The sequence below is a fragment of the Vombatus ursinus genome, unplaced genomic scaffold (genome assembly GCF_900497805.2).
Source record: "Vombatus ursinus unplaced genomic scaffold, bare-nosed wombat genome assembly UNPS02014789.1, whole genome shotgun sequence".
Lineage (NCBI taxonomy): Eukaryota > Metazoa > Chordata > Mammalia > Diprotodontia > Vombatidae > Vombatus > Vombatus ursinus.
Genome location: NW_020954567.1, coordinates 18040323 through 18047196, shown reverse-complemented (window position 1 = coordinate 18047196; position 6874 = coordinate 18040323). Strand labels below are relative to the sequence as shown.

Below are 6874 nucleotides of genomic sequence, written 5' to 3'. Positions count from 1 at the left end.
TTCAGAATCATTCAGATTTAGGGGCATAAAACCTCTTGTACATGCCTGCTACATTTAATTTTTAATTACTTAATTTTTATAAGTATTTATTATCTCTTCCTCCTACTATTCCCCCCATCACTGAATAATAAAAATAAAAATAAAACTCTTATAACAAATGTACACAGTCCAGCCAAACAAATTCTCACATTACTAGTCTTGTCCAAAAGTATATATCTCATTCTACATTTTAAGTCCATCTCTTCTCTAGAGGTGGATGGTGTGTTTCAGCCTCACTGCTCTAGATTTTTTTCCCCCATGGCACTGATCAGAGCTCTCAAGTCTTTCAAAGTTCTTTTTGTTTATAAAATTATTGTCTTTGTATAGATCATTCTCCTAGTTTTGCTTGTTTCACTCTACATCTGTTCATAGACATATTCTCAGTTTCCCCTGAAAATGTCCATTTTGTTATTTCTCATGGCCCAGTAATATGCCATTGCATTCATAGACCATAATTTGTTCAGTCATTCCCCATCTAATGGGTTTCTCCTTAGTTTCTCATTCTTTGCCACCACAAAAAGAGTTGCTATAAATATTTTTGCATATATGAGTCCTTTCCCTCTTTCTTTGATCTCTTAGATTAGTCGCTTTTGGGGCATTGTTCCAAATTGCTTTCCAGAATGACTGGACCAGTTCAAAGCTCCACAAACAGTGCCTTAGTGTGCCCTTTTTCCCACAGCCCCTCCAACATATGTCATTTTGCTTGCTACATTTTAGATGAGGAAACTGAAAGGCCTAGAGACGAAGTAAGTTGTCCAAGGTCACACAGCTAGATATTGCCCTTCCAGTTCTCCAGTCCTGTGATTCTGAGCCCACTTAGTCTCGAGTGTCCAGGGCTATCTCTGGAAACCTAAACCATCTTATCTGTCATTTGACTGCTGAGTGGATTAGGTAAGGGGAAGGGGAAACTTGGTGGTGGGGGGTGGGACAGAACAAAGTCAAAGAAGAGAGGCTCTTAACAGAGCTGTTGCTTTGGGATTTCTGGCAGTAGAAAACCTCATTCGCTGCCAGCTGAGGCACCTCAGGCATCCACTGTTTGGCGCTTTCTCAGTGCACACAGATCGTTCCTTGATGTTCTTCTAGACTCTAGAGTGTTTAATCCCACCAGACCAGATTTCAGGGATTCCTGGAATTCTACCAAAGAACAGCCTAGGAATAGACACTTCCTTCTTCCCTGCCTACCCCCCATAGATCATAGGGTTCTGCTGGATCATTCCTTTATCCTGGCCTCAGCAGGAGCAGGTGAAAGAAAGAAAGAACAGAGAACATTCATTGCTCTTCTGGCTGGAGCTGCCAGGGCTTCCTCCACTAGCAAGTAGATCATGCTTGAGTGATGTGTTGGAATGTGGCAAAACACCCAGTGTGTCATCATGGCCCCCTCAGCTCTCTGGCATTCAGCTTAGACACTGGTTAGTGGAGACTGGGGGGAGCATCACATGCTCTTCCTACTTAGTGTTAAGCCACAACCAATTCTTAACTAGGAAAAGGAAGGAAATTTGTTAATTTGTTATTATGCATTTATTAAGTACCTACTCTGTGCCAAAGCACTGAACACTTCACAAAACACCATCTCATTTTATCCTCACAACAACCCTGTGAGATAGGTGCTATTATTATCTCAATTTTGCAGTTGAGGAAACTGAGCCATATGGAAATTAAGTGATCTGCCAGGGTCATGTAGCTAGGAATTATCTGAGGCTATATTTGAACTCAAGGGCAGCTAGGGGGCGCAGAAGAGCTAGACTGCTAGACCTAGAGTCAGGAAGACTCATTTTCCTGAGTTCAAATCTGCCCTCAGACAACTCACTAGCTTTGTGATTCTGGCCAAGTCACTTAACCCTGTTTGCCTCATTTTCCTCATGTATAAAATTAGCTGGGGAAGGAAATGGCAAACCACTCCAATATCTTTGCCAAGAAGACCCCAAATGGGGTCATGAAGAAAAGACACAACTGAAATGACTGAATAATAATTTCCTGACTCTCAGTCCATATAATAACACTACCTCGCTGCTAATAGGTGCTATAAACTAGTCTAAGCGTGTTGCTGTAGTTTCATTTTGTATGTTTTCAATCAATGTGGCTAATCAAGATCTTCATCTCCTTTCATTTTCTCTGTCCACACTCTGATAAAGGAATAGTCAAAAAGTGAAATCAATGATAAGCAGGGGAAAGTGGGAAAAGATGACCTAGGATACTTTGCTACCTAGATCTCCAGTTCCTGAATAACTGAGTTGACTGTAGTCCCTTAAATGGCACCATGTCAGCCAAGTGTGACATCTCTTACCCTTACTGCTGATTCCTCTAAGCTCCAGCACAGGAGTAACTAGCAGCTGTGATCATTAAAAACCATAACATTCACCTTTCATTCATTGTTCATTCTGTTTATTCATTCAACATTTATTCAGTACCGATGGATAGAGTGTTGTGTCATTCATTCAGAAAATGCAGAGATTAAAAAGCCAGAGCCTGCCTTGAAGAAGTTCATAATTTAGCAAAAGAGATGAAACATGTACTCAAAGATCTATAACATAGTCTTTTTTTTCCAAACCAGTGATGTCATTGGCTTAGGAAACTCCTAATCAATCAATCAATAAACATTTATTAAGTGCCTACTATTTGCCAGGCACTGTGCTAAGTGCTAGTTCTACTCCCACTCCCAGTGTGGAAATTCCTTTCATCAATAAAGTTGGGCAACACTGCACCTTATCATCTTGCCTAGAGAAATAAAGAGGTTAAGAACTTGCATCTAGTTACAAAACTCATATGTCAAAGGCAAGATTTGAACCCAGGTCTTCCTGGGTTCTATCTACTACCACTCCATCTATGCAGTCTATCAGTTCACACTATACGATCTATTCACTACATCATGCAATCTGTCATTCATACAGCTATTATCTCATTTTCTCCTCACAATAACCCTGTGAGGTAAGTACTACAGGTATTATATCTAATCCATAGATGAAGAACCTTGAGGCTCTGAGAAGTTAAATCACTTGCCCAAGGTCACACAGCTAATATCTGAGGCCAGATTTGAACTCAAGTCTTCCTGATCCACTGCCCCACCTAGCTACCTTGGAAGGCATCAGAGAGATCACCTAATCCAATCCTATCCTTTTACTGATGAGGAAATTTGAGTACTGGGCACATCTTTTAAATCAGTGAACAATCCACTGATTGACATCTAGGCAGTCAGGAGATACTGAATAAATGAAGAGGCAGCCGTGTGCTGAAAAGTACCCTAGATTTGGGGTCAGAGGACCTGAGTTCAACTGCTAACTTTCATGGACTATAGAATTTAGAATTGGAAAGGATCTTAAAAGTCATTTAATCTACCCTCTCTTTTTACAGATAAGGAAACTGAGGCTGAGAAGTTAGGTCAGCCAGTCAAGAAAAGTTTGTCAAGCAACTACAAGTTCCAGGTGCTGTGTCAAGTGTTAGTGATGCAAATAAGAAAGAGACAGTTCCTGCCCTGGAGGAGTTTACAATCTAACAGAAGAAGAAAATCCACAAAAAGAAGCTGAATGGGGTTAAGAGAGAGAGGAAGGGACGGTGTCTTGGAGAAGTACCAGGGAATGCAGCCTGGTGGGAGATAAAGAGTTGGCTGGCCTGGGCACCCTCCTTAAAGGGAGGTTAGGTGACCAGCCTATATTCTCAAAACTAGGGAAGTGTCAGGGACAGGATTTGAACCCAGTTTTTCCTGACTCACTGTCGCCATGATGTTGACCACACTGCCTCTGATTTTTAGGGTCATGCTCTAGAGCCTGAAGGGACCCTAAAGGTCATCTATTCTAATTCCATCATTTTGCAGAACTCAGAGATTGATTGACGCAAGAACTTGGCAGAAATCTCCATCAGGTCCTGCGATCCCATCGCCTTTCAAGAGTTTTGTACTTTCCCACAATGTTACGGTCACTGGATCTTCTACCAATTACTTCCTGTGTAACTTTGGGCAGCTCGCCCTTACCCTCTGGGTCTCAGTTTCCCCATCTGTAACAGGAGGGGTGGAAGAGGTGAAATTCTATCATATTTGCTGATTGAATGAGGAAGGCAGCTGCCTTGTGGTCCAATGCCTGGGAAGGGCGCTGTCTTTTTCTGTCTAGGAGCTGGGCCCCCGCTAGCTGGCTTTGAGCACCTCTGCCCTCGTGACAGGGGCTCTTCACACCTGCCTTCTCTCCTCACTGAGCAGCTGAGGGAGGACAGCCCCTTCCCCCACAGGAAGCCTGCCAAGGAGGGGAGAGGTGTGGAGCCAGCTGCTTCTGGGGTGAGTGGAGAGGAAGAGGGGGAGGAAGGAAAATTCGCTGGTGTGGAAGGTGTGGGAGTGGATGTGTTGGAGGGGAGGGGAGCGTGAGGGGTGCGTTGATGCAGCGTGGGAGGGCCCGGGGAACAAAGAAAAGTGCAATGCCTATGAAAGTCTCGGTGCCTGTACTTGTCTGACTGGGCCTCTCTGCAGCCTCTCTCAGCCAGTGACAAAGGCTTCCTCATGCAAAACCCCACAGGTGCAGGGCCTAAAAAAAAACTGCCCTCCTCCCTTCCTCCCAGCTGGCTAGCTTTGCATCCACCCGTAGATGGCTTTAGAGGGACCCCAGCTCCTCCCAGGTGCAGGGGCCACTTCCTGTCTGGCCCTAGAGGCTTTCCTCACTGTTTTTGGTCAGTAAGCTTCTCAATCATTTCTTTCCTGCCTCTAGTTTGCTTTTAGAGGCTCTGGTGTGGCCTGTGCCCTCAAAGCATCCTCTGAATGGTACAGGCCAAGGGCAAATTGCTTCTGAGCAGCTGCTTCTGTCTCCAATAGCACAATGCTAGGCACATAGTAAGGGTTTTATCAGTGCTTTATTGATCAATCTCTGTTTCCAAATATTGGGAAGGATCTGTGTGCAGGAGTTCTTAACCTTTTATGTGTCATGGACCCTTTGGCAGTCTGGTGAAGACTATAGACCCCTTCTCAGGATCGTGCTTTTAAATGCATAAAAGGTACAGGATTATAGGGGAAATCAGTTATATAGAAATAGCATCAGAAAGATACAGAGATTAGTATGGCCCTGAGCAAGGATGACATGCAAATTTGTGAAGTGTTTCATATATACACATATAGGGGTGTGTGTGTGGTGTGTGTCTGTGTGTGTGTGTGTGTGGTATGTATGGTCACTTCAATCTAACAAATCCAGGGATGGCTCTATTAACAGCCCAATGACACCTACAAACATGGTGTATGCCCGGAGTGCCTTTGAGTGAGTCATATTACACTCTGCTTGTACTGCACATGTATAACCTTTATCAAATTGCTTGCCTTTTCAGTGAGGAGAGGGAGAGTGGGAGAGAATCTGGAATGCAAAACTGTAAAACAAAAACAAAAGACCCCAACAACAATAGAATAAAGGTTAAAAATTGTTTTTACATGTCATTAGACTCTGCCCCTTATGAAACTCGGGATGTGAGCTTCCCAAAGGGGAAAGGGGGACCAGGAGAGCAGGGAGGAACAAGGGGCCTGTGCCTATACAGGATGTGGTACATGCTAATCGTAGGCAGCAGCTCTCGTTTATCAGGGACTGTCACTGAAGAACCCAGCTGTATCCATAGTGATCTCCTGATGGGGTGGGGCAGGAGAGCTGTGTGGGCTTCCAGCTGGGGTAGCTTGGGCAAGGGGAGTCAAGACAGTGACACATCGCCCGCTCCCTGGCTGTGACCATGTCCCAAGTGTTCTGGATGCCTCAAAGGGATATAAAACACACAAGTTATTATAGCTATTACAATTACCAAAGATTTGGGTTAGAGATAGGATGATGGCAGAGGTAAAACGAACCACAGAAGTCCTCTAATCCAAACCCCTCATTCTACAGATAAAGAAACTGAGACCAAAGAATGAAGTAACTTGCCTAAGGTCACACAGATAGTAAGCAGCAGGGGGTGGAATTTAAACTCAGGTGCTCCAATTCCAGGACCAGTGCTGGTTTCCAATGTATACCCCCTTCTTGTAGGAAGCATGAGAGTAGATGATTTGTGTTCAAAAAATGAAGGGAGCCCTTTTAAGGAGCATAACCTAATATTAGGTAACACTTATAATGTGCTTACTATGCTAGGAGCTTTACAATTATTATTTCACAACAATCCTGGGAGGTAGGTGTTATTATGATCCCCATTCTATGGATGAGGAAACTGAGGTTAAGTGATTTGCTCAGGGTCATATAGCTAGAAGTCTTCCTGACTCCAGGTCTACAGCTCTATCCACTGTACTACCTAGCTGCCCTAGATGATAAGGTGATAAGAGAGGGGGTCGCTTCTGGAATGGGCAGCACAAAAAAGTCTGGGGAACCTTATTACCTATAATACTCTAATATCCTTCTTCCTACTAGCATACTCTCCCCAGAATAAAATTGTCAATAGCATTTGCTGAACTTTTGCAGGCCTAACACCACCCAAGTGATGGAGGCAGGGAGAAGAGGATGAGAGAGAGAAAAATAAAGAAAAAGAAGACGAAATTTCCAGATTAACTGTCACTTGGAGGAAATAGAACATTCATGAGGAAAAATCACCTAAGAGTCCACTTTGGGATACACAGAAGCACATGCCAAAGCCTTAGTAGCGTTCTAAGCTGGGGGGGTTTAAAACAGTACTAAGACTTTTGGGACACTCTGTATATTGTGTGTAGCTCACATTTATTTACATAGAATCACAGATTTAGAACTGGAAAGGACCTTATCATCTATTCCTATCCTCTCATTCTACAAATGAGAAAACTGAGGCCCAGAGATGTTATGACTTGCCTAGAGTCACATGGCCCATCCAAGATTAGAGCCCAGGTAGTGCTTTTCCTTCCCAAGTTCTGAGTTCATATCCTGCT

General features: G+C 43.6%; 1 non-coding gene across 1 annotated transcript; it reads left to right on the top strand.

Annotated features, from left to right (window-relative positions):
- Positions 1 to 5016: 5016 nt before the first annotated feature.
- LOC114047740 lies at positions 5017 to 5120 on the top strand. The gene has a single exon (XR_003569667.1). It is a non-coding gene; the product is annotated as a U6 spliceosomal RNA (small nuclear RNA).
- Positions 5121 to 6874: the final 1754 nt, after the last annotated feature.